Genomic DNA, 15,414 nt, shown 5'->3' on the forward strand with positions numbered 1-15,414 from the left:
ACACTTCAAACTTCCAGCCTCACTTCAAAAAATAAAAAATAAAAATGTGGTGATTATGATGCATCAGAGCAATCAGAGCTGATATAATCTGCAGGGGTCCATTGAGGTATTAGACATATTGATGCATAGACCCAAGACCAGAGCAAAATAACACCACCCTTTGACTAAGGTTTAGATGCACACTTGTTAAAGGAGTCCATTCATTTTCCCAGTCTAGGTGCTGCTGTAACACATCCACTGCACTCTTTTTCATGTTAGCACGGTTTAGTTACTCCAAGAGAAGCAGCAGCAGTGAAACGTCTATAGTGCAAGAAGCAAAATTCACTCTATTAATGTCTCAGTCTCGGGGGGGTTGGGTATTTTGGAACGCTCCGGTTCCCAAGGTTCTCCCGCTGGAATGTCTGTCGTGGGAAAGAGATTCATCAAGTTGTTTGCGTTCATAAATATTTTGATGGCACTCTCAGCAGAAACTGTACATTGATATGCGGTTGCTTATTCTTCCAGATGATTCAATGAGCTAAAAGTGTGAACATCTGCCATCTCTCCTCTCCTTTATCCCATTGTGCTCCTGCGTTTTCCCCTCCATTTGCCTCCTGTCTGTCTCTCCCCTGTCTGTCACGTCTGAGTCTGTGTCACTGCAGGGCGTGGCCGACAGGTTGGGCCCAGCCTCCTATCCTCCTGAGCACAGCTGCGTCAATCAAGCAGTCAAGACTCACCTGCCTTCCTGCGTGGGAACGACCGAGACGATCACTAAGTACCTTTTTGTCAGTTTGCCTTGTCTGCTACCTGCCTTCCTGACCGTCCTTTTTGTATGTCAAATCCTCACCTGTCCTCGTCTGCACCATGCCAGTCTGCTCTTACTTAACAAACTGGACCTGTCACTTCCTGGACTCAGTCACTCTGGATTCACCCATTACACAATCTTTGATATATCCATTAAACCGTTAACCTTCCGTCAATCTCCTGTCTTCTCTGTCTGAGCGTGCTATTTTGGGTCCTATATACTCTGAAAACTAACAAAGTTATACAGAAATGTTTTTTTTTTAAATGCTGTAAATTACCAAACAGTGAGAGGATATTGAAGAATGGGAATGATTGCTGCCATTGCAGTGAGTATGAGTCATGAAGGCTGGGTCAAAAGGGGTTCAGCTGCTATTGATTCAAGAAAAATGTGAATTAAGGCATTTTTGAACTGAGCCTGATTTCTTGTGCCAGAAGCACAGGTTCCAGCATCTCAGAAACAGCTGACTTCCTGTTTTTTCTGCTCTCAAGTGCCTTGAGTTTGAAAGAAAGAGGCGAGAACTCACCCATACAGCTGCAGTCTTGTGGGGCTTAAAAAGGCTTGTTGACAAGAGAGAAACAGTTGAGTCGCAAGTACACAAACAGCTCCGTACAATGGTGGCATGAAGGAGGGCCATTCAGTGGATTTCAACTCACCCAACCTTGAAGTTGACAGGCTGGAGCAGAAGAAGGCTGGGCTAGGTTTAACTTCTGTCAGCTAAGACTTACACCAAAAGCCTCAGCAGTTTGATATAATGGAAAACTGTTTCCTACTCCAACACAGCTCTGATTGCAAAAACGTTGACGTGTTTGAATGAAATTACAGTAACATTTATACCTGCATTGTTCCTCGAGTCTACAGAAATTGTGCTATTTGACAAATGCAAACCAAAAGGAGTCAAAGATTAAACTTGGCACTGTATCTTGGAGTCTTTTGATTATGAGGACTGTGTTGTAGATCCAGCTGCACACTCGCCCTGGGGACTACACACACACACACACATAAACGCAGCGAGGAATATCAGCTTTCACTACATCACACGGTGTGTGTGCTTGTCATCTCATATACTGTATGCCTGCTGTTATTCTGCCAAGAAGCTCCACACAGACTGAAACAATATAGCATCGTGTTTCACCTATATGATAATAGAGGCAGTAATAGAGCATGTTGGTAAGGAGATGAGTGGAAGAGCACACACTACGAACTGTGTTTGATTAATAACCAGACCTATTGATGCATAATGATGTACTAAAATCAATTAGGACCGCAGTCTAAAGTGAAATATTTGTGAGGCTGATCTAAAGTTTACATCACACAGCTCTTCTACCTACCTACTCCTCAGCTGTTGCGAACCTCCATATTGAGATATATCTAACATTTCACTGTTGTATAACTGTTATACTATATACACACAAACACACACACACACACATATATATATATATAGAGAGAGAGAGAGAGAGAGAGAAAGAGTACAACAATTATAAATGCCTGCTGCGAGAGACAAGTATAATTACTTGCACATCAAAGCCTTTGGAAAGCAACAGTAATGAAAGAGTGTGTCCGCACACTGACTCTGAACCACACATTTATTTAAATAGACTGTGTTTTGATATCAAGTGGATATTTGTCACTTCAGAATGCTTTAAAAACGGATGTCTATACACACACACACATATATATGTATATATAATTGATATATATATATATATGAATAATCGTCAAAGAGTATGATAACATGCAGGGTGAAACAATCAAACCTGACCAGTTAAGGGAGCAGTACAATGAAAACTCCATGTACTGTATGTCCTAGCTAATGGCTTCAGATCCAATGACACTGTGTCCAAATAACAATTCATTTTCATTTTGAGCTGTAGTTCGTCTTATCATCCCATGAATAAAACCTTTACATGCATACATCTAGCTCCCTAAAATTAGCACTTGCCTTGCTAATTTGTCCTAATTTACCTGAAAATCTAACTTTTAGCTCGAGCTTTATCATGCGACAAACTGACAAGCTATAGTCACACTCCAGATCTCCGTCCTCAGCAGTTAGACAACTGCCATGACTCCTCTCTCCAGCACACAGTCAAGTGTCTCAGTGGGCTTCAAAAGACTCTTCCTCACTCTTTCTCCTCACTGCACTTCATGTGAATAAGTAGCTGAATTTGTGCAACCATCTACTTATTGATGGAGTTTCAGAGTCACGCTGAGGATACTGCGTGTGTTTCCTGTGTGTGTATACGGCCCCATTATTCAAGAAGCTTATTGATCGGAGGGTGTTTGGTTTCTCGGCGGCTCCTAAGTGGTGGGCTGGTTTCCATGGTAACATAACAGGCTGGCCGCGAAGCACCGGCCTTGGCTGTGATCACTGTTGCTGGAGAGGCTTGCAGACGGCCATTCACACACACACACACACACACACACACACACACACACACACACACACACATACACACATACACACAGCCTAAAGAGCAGACAATGGAGATGTTTAAATGTACTGCTGTCTGCGTCCAGTGCTGTCCAGAGATTCCCTCTTTGACTGTCATGACTAGAAATAATGTACATTTTGAAAACAGTTTCACTTTGCGGTGGCCTCACTCCATTTAATGAAACTATTTCAAGCTATTAATTTGACAGTAAGTACCATACTGTAAATATAGTAGTTTGCTTTTAAACGTAATGCATCCCATCAGATCCCCTTATCATTTTTTGTCATTTTATGATGGTGTTATTTAGTGTTAATTAACAACATTTCCACATAGCTAAACTGAATAGGTTGACTGCAGTGGCTCCCAAAACAATACATATCAGTGTTCCCTAAACAACATACCAATGGAGAGTAGGCAACCAGTAGCGGGTGTATCAGACCATCATAGACGACTGAACTTTGGTTATAGTTAGGCAACAAAACTACTTGGTTTGGTTTAGGAAAACATGTTACATGATGTGACATAAGTACATTATGCAAGTTAAAATAAGTCCATGACTTTCAGTTTCATACAGGACACAAACAGCCGTCACCTGTCTTGTGTTAGTTTTGATCCATCTAGCCACCCCATCCCTTCCATATTGGGACTTTCTTGCTCTTTATGTCACCTGGCGATCGTTTTTCTGGTGATGATGCTGTTTTGAAAGGATGCTGCAACATTCACTTCATGTTTTTTCTTTTTACTCGTTTTTCACTGATCTGTGTTAATAAATCTAAAAATAAAACATAAAACTGACATGGCATGTGTGCACAAGACGAATAGTTTGTGACCAGTGCAAACAGACTACATTGATGTTGATCACACTTTGACAGCAGTTGTGATTGGGGATCAGGTGAACATTAAAAGGTCCAAATGGTCACAAAATTGTTTGCACCTTTCTGTTACCATAAAATTACCTGGGCAGGGAACATTTTCTTGATGGATAGAATCCAATGGATGGATACAAGACATCAAGTATCATTCGATAAGTAGACCACATAATTTACGCTGAAGCAGGTAAAACCAAAACAAAGAAGGCTAATTGGAACAAAATACATTGTAATCTTACAAAAGGCAAAATAACTGAATGCACATTTTAACCCACAAAACATAAGGTGCAATAATTATCTGACAAAAAGAGAAATGCTATTATTAAGTCATTACATGATCATGGAGGGTTTATATGGTCTCTTTGTGTTGAGCAGACTGGCTTGGTGCAGGAGCTGGAGGTGGACCAAAGCCATTAGCTTCTAGCTTCTACCTAAAAAGGTGAATTGTGCCTCATGGTCACAACAACTTTGCCTCCCGCTAATTAAATGTTGCATCCCCTTAGCTAGCTGAGTAATGCTAACCAAAGGTAAAAGACAGGACTTCAGATATGCGTTGCACACAATCGCTCAGGCTAAGCTAGCTACTGATGGTCCATAAATACCTCCAACTGATTAAATGCTGCAATATCTACAAGAAAGCTGAATTAGCCTGAAATGGAAAAAATAATCAAACATATGCATGTATATTCATTCATTCATATCGATATGCATTTTTGTGCATATTACTCAACTGACATTGAATGATTGGGGACAACTGTTTGTCTTAAAGGAAAGTTCATACACAGGTACAGTTAAAAACAACCACAAAAAAAAAAAAAAAAAAAAAAAAAGCCACGCACGTCCACACACAGCCTGTATTGTGTGGGAGTCATGCTGATCTGCTGCTATAAATAACTTGGCTCAGGGGGTTGTCTTGGCAACCAACAAACTGATGCCAGGGTGGGAACGCTCAATTCCTTGAAGAGAAAAGCACATTCAGTGGAGGGACAGGCTGTGACAAAAGAAAAAAGATGTTCAGGAGAGGGGAAGGACAGGGCAGGAAATGAAGAAGTGAAAGAGCAACACACAACAGAGAAAGGGATAAAGAGGAACTTGAGAGGAGGAGGAGAGATGTAAATGTTAACATAGATGGAGGAGAGAGGGTTGGAGTGGATAGAGAGGAGGAGAAGGAAGGAAAAAAGAAAGAGTGGAGCGCAGGAATGAAGAGAACAAAAGGAAGACTGGAGAAAAGAAAGGAGAGAATTTGGATGAGACAGAGGATTAGAGGAAGATGACGGAGGGATGAGAACAAGAAGATAGGATTAAGAGAGGACCGGAAAGCAGAAGATGGGGCATGAATAAGTAGAGAGGAGAAGGAGGAAGTAAGAAGGAACGATGGAGGGAAGGAAGGTTAAGGGAGGGAGAGAAGGAAACAGTATTTGAAAATATGATGGAGACTTTTTCTTAAATAATGCATTTGCTCAAGAGCTTCAGGCTAAAAACACATCATTCATATCCACACTGTATATACCGCTGACTGCTCTCCTGCCAAGGGTTACATGAGAAGCCTCCACTCCTTTCTGTCTGTTTGATAAGAAGGTGAAGCCAGAGGATGGTTAGTTTAGCTTAGCACAATGACTGGAAACAGGGGGAAACAGCTAGCCGTGCTATATCCAAAGACAACAAAATCTCACTCGTCTGTACAAAAACCAAAGTGTAAAAAAAAAAAAAAAAAGCTGATGATTTATGTTGGGTTATGAGCGTCACTGTTTCATCGCCAGGAGCAGTGACATGCAGGAGTCTCTGCTGGTTGCATGGCAAAGAAACTCTACTCAGCTAACTCTCAGCGAGATAGTGAATAAGTGTACTTGACCAACCAGGACAGAACCTGGATATCAACACCATCGAACACAGGCTTTATTACCCAATATCAGTGGTCAACCTGTGTGTGATTGGCGCGAAGCAGAAACAAACGAGACCTGCTGACCAGCACGCTGCAGCATTAAACAACATGAACCAGCTGAGATGAAGAAAACAACTCAGAGCTCCGTCTGCTTCACCTCAAAAAGTCTGTACCCGCTCACAACTTGTACAACAATGGCTTTTGCGGCGCTAACAGTGCAGCAGGGAGGCTGCTCTCCACTGCTGGAGATGTAACGATGATAATACAGAGCAGCACTGCCCCTCATTTTGTTATTCACATGCAAGCGGGAGAATGTAAAAGTTCAGTGGACTGAGGACACCAGTGGATCGTTTTGGAACACAGTGCACTGGTGAGCATAGAGAGATGATGGCTTCAGTTTGTACTAATCCAGCCTTGGAAATCAGCACCCAAGAATCAGAATCAAATTGATTTGTGAGATTCCCAAATATTCACACCCCTAAGACCTTTGCACTAATGCCATTTTCACTGAATGGTAGCAAACTCCTGCAGCCAGATTCCAAACTCTGTGATACGTATTTTTGGCCAAACACTTTTACTTGAAATGTTCCTATGGATTGTCAACAGACATATTTACTTTTTCCACACTCAAAAGGCAATCTGCCTGTACTAAACAGATGCACTATCCCCTCCCATTACCCCCCAGCCCCCCCAGCCCCCCCAGCCCCCCCACCCCCCCAATTGGCCATGGAGGACAGATGCTGGTGTTGACCTAGACTCTGTCTGCCTCTAACTCCCAGACTCGCACAAGGGCTGTCCGGCTTAATATGTGGCGCACCGCTGTGTGAACCGACACTGGCGCTGACATGAAGCTTTAACAGGATCACAGGGAGAGGAGGGGGTGGGTCAGGGCTGGGAAGCGAAAGGGTGCAGAGAGCAGGATTGATGTGCGAGATGGGGGGGCGATCTGGGAGAAGGAGATGTTTAAATGAGTGGGAAAAATCCCTGAGGAGGGGTTATAAAGGGGAGTGACGGGCAGAGAGTCTGGTGCATTTGATGGAGAAAAGAAGCAGGGAGATGTGTGAGAAGAGTGAGAGAGATGATGGGAAAACACAAACTGGGGACGTTCGGGGAGGATGTGGGCTTAAGGAAGAGGGAGAAGGGGGTGCTGGGAGGATTAGTGAGGCAAGACAAAAGCCCAGCGCTGCAGAGGGAGCAGGAGCTTTTCATCTGCATCAGCCATAAATCATCACACCCCTTCTGTGGTATTTTTCTGTCCTGCTTTATCTGTGTGATCATAAACACAGCCGGTGGAAAATCCACTCTGTTGTTGTTGCCTCTGTTTCTACATCTCTCTTCATTTGTCAGTTTCTCTCCATTTCAGCGTCTCGCCATTTCTCAGCTTGTCCCCTGCATCTCTCTCGTCCTCCACCTCCATCTCTCTTGTTTTTTTGAAGACAGTGGAAGGGGGGTTTCCCCAGAGAAATCCCACAAGAACGAAGCCCTCCAGAGTGTTGCAGTGAAGAAGATATCGAGAGACAAATACAATCAAACTAAAAGTTTTGCCTCAGAGCCTTGTTAGTTTGTGTGTAACTTTTCAAACAGCTCCTCCACATTTGGAGTGTGGAGGTAGAAAGCTTTTAAATCTGTCCTTTAAACTGTCCTCTGGTTGCTGCACTTGAACTTCATCCGAAGCACGGGGTGGATTCGATTTAAGAGAAGGTGCAGTCTAGATTACAGCTTCATTCATTGCAGTCCTTGGAAGGTGCTCAGTGCTCAAAGTGGGCCAGGACCTTCCACTTTTCCCTTGAAAAGAACACAGCACATTTTGCACCACGAATGCCAGCTTTTAGTGCCGATGCCACATTAACTGAACACATTTAATTACAGATTTAGAAAACAAATAAATAATTCACACAGAAAAGAAAGAAACAGGAGCCCTGTCTCTTCATTCTCGGGTGTTATACAATTTCTGCACAATGACTCTACAGCTTGGCGAAACAGAGTGGCCTAGTTTTCATATCTATCAAAATGAGCATGCCGCACATTAAGAGTCGATGACCCAAACAGATGCTGATGCTTCAGCGAGATAGGGCTTTCCTCACCGCACCACTGAAGAAGCAAATATAGACTTTTTGTACTTAATGACCATTAAGTCACTCGGGTTTAAAATCACATTAAAATGTAAAAACTAACTCCTGCTCAGTGAACATTGTCTACAAAACCCTGCTTTCCTTTTGCGGATCTAAACCTCCCTGACTCCAGCTCTGTGAGCGGTGAACATGATCAGACGTCAAGTCTTGAGGTGAACGCTTTGAACTGAATGGGAGCGGATGTTTTCGCAGAAGCCGGGGGAGCATGAATGTGGTTGTGACGTCGCTGGAAGAGGACTTTAAATGGCTGCCATGGCAATGCCAATTAAGCTATGCCCCTTTGAGTTACAGTGACTGACACACATGAATAAAAACCTCTGGAGGACTTTCTCCGACTGAATTTGTTACCTAAACTGTAACACTCCACTGCAGCACTTCAGGCTGAAAGTTAATCCTAGCCTCAATAATTTATATCTTAATTTAAAACCCAAATCCTAAATCTGCTGTAACCTTCTCTTCTTAATAAACTCACGTTCTATCCTTCACCTAACCTCAGGCAAATTCATCATAATTCTAATCCCATCCGTAAACCCGCAGTCTGACCCAAAAATAACTCCTTAAAAAATGTGTGAGGAGTGGCAGGGTGTCCTGATTTCTCTCAGGTTGTCCAACCTTGTGAGGACGCTGTCCTGAGAAGTATGGAAATACACACACTCACTCTGACACGTATAGACACCCACACTCTCACACACTTTAGTGCAATTTCATACACAGGCCTTAGGGTGTTCGCTCAGAACGCTGTACCTTGTGGTCTGACCTAAAAGATGACAGAGGGTTACGCACACACGCACACACACACACACACACACACACACACACACACGTACAAACTGTGGACACACATGCATACAAAGGTGAGTTTGGCTGCCTATTTGTGTGATTAAATCAGTGTTGTTGGAGGTGGAGGAGGCAGCATTCATCTCCATTAGAGATTCAGAGGGCTGAAAGCTTGCAGAAGCAGTGTGACTCACTCACATACACACACACACAAACACACACACACACACACACACACACACACACACACACACACACACACACACACACACACACACACACACACACACACAGGGGGCACAGAGAAGCAAACACATTAGTACTGGAGTTTGCTCAGGGCACTGTCCAAGTGCCCAAACAGAAATATATTTGATTGAATATTGCATTGTAAGTGCACACAATGGGCATAAGTCCCATGTAGAAGATCTGAACTGTGATAAATAAATAAATAAATAAATAAATAAAAAAATATCCTCCACGCAAAGAACGTAATTTATTTCCGGCCAGAGAAGAAATGCGCTGCCCATGAGGATAAATAATGTAGACTTACATCTGCAGGAGATAAATAATACAGCACACAATCTATTGTTCCTTCCTCTCCTCCCTCTTTAGGCATCTACAACCTTTCCTTCCCTTCCCCTTCCCTCATGTTTTGTCACCTCTCCTCCCCAAACACTGTCTCACAGGCCAGCGAACACAGCACAAGTACAAATGTGATGCAAATGTACCGGCCACCCGTCTGTGCACAAACATCTTCCAAGCTGTAAGATTCGTGTATCACAGAACAGAATGGAATATCTTTTCAGGTTAGCTTTTCATAAGCCATGATGCTGCAAAGGTCACTGATGTATCACTGAAAAGGATTTTGTCATCGTAAAAGCAGTGAACTGATATGAACATAATGTCTGATTGCAGCAGTAATTTTTTTTGTCTTAGATCATGCTCACACTGAAGCGACGCTGATGACATTATAAATGTCAACAGTGAAGTAATTACATTACCAGGATGTGAGAGGGTCGTAACATAATATGCACGGCTGGACATCGCTGTCCTATTGATGCCACTGAAATGAATCCACCCAGAGATATATATTACATCTTCTAAGTTCATTTTTCTCTCGATGATTTCAGTCTGGAAATCATCCACGCAATTGACCGAAAAGACCAATCAGGGCCAATCAGCAAGCTGTGGTCGATGTGACTCACCGTCTCTCGAAACCTGGTAAACAATGTGAATATTTAAACAGAGTGTTTAAAATGAAAAATGTGATTCAGGGATTGCATAGACTGCAGTGAAGGTGATTCCGGTGGATAGCTTGGGAGAAATTAGACTTTGGTGCATTTAGTCAGTGAGCAGTTGCCACCACCACCGACACCTCCAGGAGAGGGAAGGTGGATGCCAGTCTTGTGAATGCACACATTAATTCCTGCTTTAGTTCACACTGAACAGCTTCAAAGTTCAGATCAGTGAACAATGTTGATAAAATTTGCTAGCTTAACTCACTAGCTTTTTTCCTGGATTGTGCCATCTTGCTTTATTGTGACTGTGACGTCACTGTGCATCAGGATAAACATGACAATCTGACTCCTCTGCTTTGTCTGCACCCTTTAAACATGCCTGCAGTCTTGTCCATGAATTAGTATGACTGGCAGTGTGCATCTTGTGACTTACTGCCACCTGCTTTGGTGTCAGTCTTTATTTTTGTGACTGTTCCACACACACTTTGACCCTTTTGAAACACACAAAAAAAACTTTCATTTAAGGCTAGATAAAGATCTGTCAAGGTAAAACAGCATTAATCCAATCAAAAATAAACCTGGCAAACCTGCAGCCAAGCTAATGCTGTGCCAAGCTTTCTCTAAAATCTCTTTGTTTTTCTGCGGTCCTTTGAAGATGAGCCGTACAGCAGAAGGACGCTGCACTGCGTTAATTACAGCCTCCTCCTCGTCCTTGATGTTCGCCACTTTTCCCAAAGCAACCAAAGACAACTTCCTTTCCTTGTAAGTAGTTTAAGGAATTATTAGAAACCTTACTTCACAGGAAATTAAACAGGAACACAGAGAAGTGGATGAACGAAACTGTGGAACGAACAAGTCATGAAGTCCAGAAAGGAAACCCTTGTTCAATTTTGATGCCATATGGTCAGAACACGGTCGAGAGCTTGGTTAAAACAGTGAGTAGGTTTGTGACGTTCTGACAGAAGTCAGCTGAGTCCAATAGTGAGATAAACGCAGTACTAATGATGTCACACTAATGATGAAGAGGAGCGCAGCTTTGCAGAAATCTCAGTAATTGAGCTTTTGGTGAGACTGTCTCTAATGCAAACAATTGACGTAAAGGCCTTTTGAGGTCAAATCATTACAAATTAGACAAATACTGGTGAAAAGGTGTTGAATGACAAACAATGGATGTTAAATATGTAGGCTTAAAAAAAGAAGTGATCTTATTTGAAAGACACTGGAAGTAAAGGGAGGCAGGAAAACAAAGACATTTTCCTTGTCTGTAAAAATTTATGACAACAACAGAGAAGGAGTGGGAGGCGCAGCCTAAATTAGGGAGAGAGAATCTAAGAAGAAAGAAAAGAGGATGAAAAAAAAAAACTAGATATGAAGGCAGGGGGATCCAGAGACTGAAAAAAGGGATTATGCAGGCAGCAAAGCGGCAGTATTGTGAAACTGTATTTTTGCAGCTGTGGCCTTGGGCAACAGCATGAATCTATTAGGACTAACACACAAGTCTGGTCAGCCATCTGAAAAACACACACAGAGACAGAGAGAGAAACAGAGCCGCAGTATATGCACATACGTACATGAGTAGCAATCTCACATACAAACTCTCAGTACTGTCAAGCAAATCATCATCACATGCAGCCATCTTCAGAGCAGTTTTATTACAAAAATCACTTTGCTTGAACGTCTGCTGGGAATCAAGCGTTCACCCCTGAGGTTTTCTGTAACATTTAGTTTAACCTTTCTTTACGGCGGGTGTGTGGACTGATTACCCTCACTCAGGCTATAAATTCACAAAGCCACTGTATTCACGCCATAAGGATTCCAGCACAGGGCCGTTCCTCTGCTGTCAGACGCACAAAACCACCAATGTAAATCAGCAGGATAATGCATGAGAGCATGTCAGCTTACTGTGCAGCATGAATGCATTAAAGATTGGTTGAAACATCCCAACCCAATTATTGCTCTCATGTTTTTAATGGATTTGTCGCAAAGGTGACCTGCAGTTTTGATGGGCAGTTCCCAAGTATTGATTCAAGCTTTGGGATATTTAAGCGGTCTCATCAATGAGGTGATGAAGTGAAAAATCAGTTCTTCCACTTGGTTATAGCCAGCTCAGCTTGTTTGTGTCATTGCAAAGGAGTAGCATTAACCCTTCGTTAAACCCTCCTCTGAAAAGTGATTGTCCAATCATCAGTTTCCAACCATAACTAGCTGCAGCAGTGCCTGTCAAGCTTTGGGATGTGTCACAGTGCTTTCAGTCTCTTACCTGCTGCCATTTCCTTACCATCTGCACACCTGCTCAGCCAGTACTTTTCCATTGTCACTCCCCTTGCTAGCCACACCTACCTGCCCACTCACCTGATCCTCACCTGATTCTCATTACCAATCAGCCCAGTATTTAAGCTGCTCTGTCACACTCACTCTTTGCTAGATTGTTTTTTGCTTTCATGCAAGATTCTAGCATTTACCTTTTGACTGAACCCTCGTTGCTACACCTGCCTGCTTTTGATTATGTCTGTTCTCCTGTTCCCCAGTAAATACCTTAGCCTTCTGTCTCTGACCACAAGTCTTGCCCTGCATTTCTTGGCTCTTTGTTTTCCTATGTTTGGTGGCTTCACAAAACATTTCAAAAGACTCTGAATCTGCTTCAAAGAACTGACCTGTGTGACTCCCCCCCCCCCCGCTCACAGCCGCTAATATTCTGATAGACTCTTACCAAATTGAACTTTAAACTGTGTGGCTATATCTGTGATTAAAGTCAGTAAAGGCAATCTCCTTGTTCGGGTGGTACTGCATTTGTTGAAGTGTTGTGTCAGGGCCTCTGTGTGGTCTGTTTTAAAAACCCTCCCCAAAAACACGAGAGCAGAAGTGTTGGGAACAGATCAAAGCATGCATTTTTCCTGCACCAGTATAAACTGCCATGTTAGCATGTCCAGTTAATCAGCCTACTATTGTAGGTACCAGTAACAATAGTCACTGCCAAGGTGTGCCATATAAGAATGGAAAGCTAATTCCTCAACCTAAATCCAAGCCTTAACCCTAAAACAGCTCTTTAAAAACATATCACTTTCCAAAAATGGACTCACTTTCCAGAAATTAATGTAAGTAAAATACAATAGCACACACAGAGAGAGGGAGACTAGACGCTCACTCTCTGTATAGGTATCCTGCTGGGTCCAGCTATTCTCTTCCACAGCACTATTCTAATATTGCCCCATTCTTACACACACACACACACACACACACACACACACACACACACCTGTGCCCGGGGGAATTAGGAGCTGTTAATTGTGATATTGATGTGGCTGGGTTGCACATTCCAGCACACCAATCACATCCCTCATTTGATAAACACCACAACAATGCTACAACTCTGTGTGTGTGTGTGTGTGTGTGTGTGTGTGTGTGTGTGTGTGTGCGCGCATGCTCATGTTGGTGTGTGTGAGATTGTACACTTGTTTCGTGTTCATGCGAATACACTGTGTGTGTATGTGTATAACTCAAATTATGGGGACATCTGTTAAACGGTCACCTTGTGGGGATTTGTCTTCCTTAAAGGGACAAAACACTCATGATGTAAAAACATTCCATGTTAGGGTGAACACTCGGGTTAAGGTTAGGGATAGGTTTAGGGTTTGGTGAGCAACGGTCATGGTTATGCTGAGTCTTCAAAATATGAATGTGAGTCTATTTTGTGTCCCCAAAAGTGATGGAAACACAAATCTGTGTATGTGTGTGTGTGTGTGTGTGTGTGTGTGTGTGTGTGTGTGTGTGTGTGTGTGGCATGCTACTCTCCATTTTAATGGCAATTCCGACAGAGCCTTTCCCGTCTCCCCGTCACCATGGCAACCGAGTGAGTAAGCGGCCACGTTTGTCTCGGGGGCCCTGGCCTTCTTTTGCGTGCCACAGCTGTGCACACACATGCGCACGCACACACATGCATGCATACATACCAGGACGCACAAACTGTACACACCCGAGCAGAAATCAGAATTCTAAATACAGGAAACCCCAAAAAACATACATTTTACTCCTCACTGTTACATTGCTACATTGTGTGTGTGCTCGCAGCACCGCCCCCTCCACCCTTTGAGCACAGGGTTCTCCCCAAAAATGATTCCCACACACCTCCCCCTCCTCCAAACTACTGCTTGGGATTTCCCAGTTAAATGCTAAGAGGGCTTTCCCAACTCTTCCTTCTTGTACAGAAGGCTCTATAATATTGCCCTCTCTCTCCCACACATATACACGCATCACCCCAGCACTATGAACCGCCATTAGCATGGTCTTTGTCTGTGTCTATTGACGCAGGCTGACCAGTCAATGGACTGGAATGAAAAATTAACGCTCTCCTCTCTGATGTTTTATTCACACTGTCCATATGTGGAAAAATGTTGAACTCAGCTGGATGCTGATGATGACTAATACAACCTTGCGCTGCACCTCACCCCACCTCAGCCTCGCAAAGCCAGGCCGAGCGCACATGCTCAGTTTGGTCCAAGCTTTCATTTTGGAAAACATCGTCGAGAATCAATTGTGCGCATCAGCCAGACGCTGAACCCGTGACCTCTGGAGGGTGGTTTAAATGACATTTTTAACTCACCACATCTTGAAACTCTTGAACCATGACGGAAATCATTTAAACTAGCCATTGCAGATATACAGTGAAGCTTGATTCTGTAACTGTGTGGCCTATCCCTGGTATCAGATGGAGAAATTGGATGTTTTTTGATCCACAGTTATATCACAGTGTGAATGTTGTAAGCAGAAACTAATGACATGTTAGTGCATTCAAGAAATGATTGAATTTTCAAATAAGGAAATCTTGCTAATGACTAGCACTGAGTAAGCAGTAAATTTCTAGACATCCCTTTGTGTATTTAGATACAAAACAAGCTACATGCAAAACAGCTAAATTTGCTCACGTCCCTTACCATCACTCCCCTATAACTTCTATCCAGGAGGACAGAATTCACTCCAGTTTTTGTTGAGTCTGCAGCCGGATCACATATTTTTAGATTTGAGCGTGGAGGTTCCTTGGGAAAACATATCTGACAAAAACTGACCCGGAGTCAGTGGACAGCCAGAGAAAGATCAAGGAGGCCATCTGCATCAGACAGGAAAGACAGATCTTGAACAAAGGCAGGGCTTACAGTCTATAGCTGTGGGATACGGTTGCACTGCAACAATACCAGGGACGGTGGACCACAGTCAGGTTGCAGTTGTTGATATTACAGCTCATAGCAGTACATGAATATCTTGATAGGCATGTGGAATTTTTGACTGTCATCTGCAGGACGATA

The 15,414-nt window shown here is 43.0% G+C and overlaps 1 protein-coding gene across 2 annotated transcripts in view; it reads left to right on the plus strand.

Annotated features, from left to right (window-relative positions):
• Nucleotides 1-15,414, plus strand: part of palm2akap2 (PALM2 and AKAP2 fusion) — a 100,201-nt gene that overhangs the window by 2,091 nt on the left and 82,696 nt on the right. For both annotated transcript variants that reach the window (XM_076757460.1, XM_076757459.1), the window contains exon 2: nt 642-764. The gene's annotated coding sequence lies outside the window, so the exon portion shown is untranslated. The remainder of the gene's footprint in view (nt 1-641; nt 765-15,414) is intronic.

The sequence above is a fragment of the Chaetodon auriga genome, chromosome 19, assembly GCF_051107435.1.
Source record: "Chaetodon auriga isolate fChaAug3 chromosome 19, fChaAug3.hap1, whole genome shotgun sequence".
NCBI classification, from domain to species: domain Eukaryota; kingdom Metazoa; phylum Chordata; class Actinopteri; order Chaetodontiformes; family Chaetodontidae; genus Chaetodon; species Chaetodon auriga.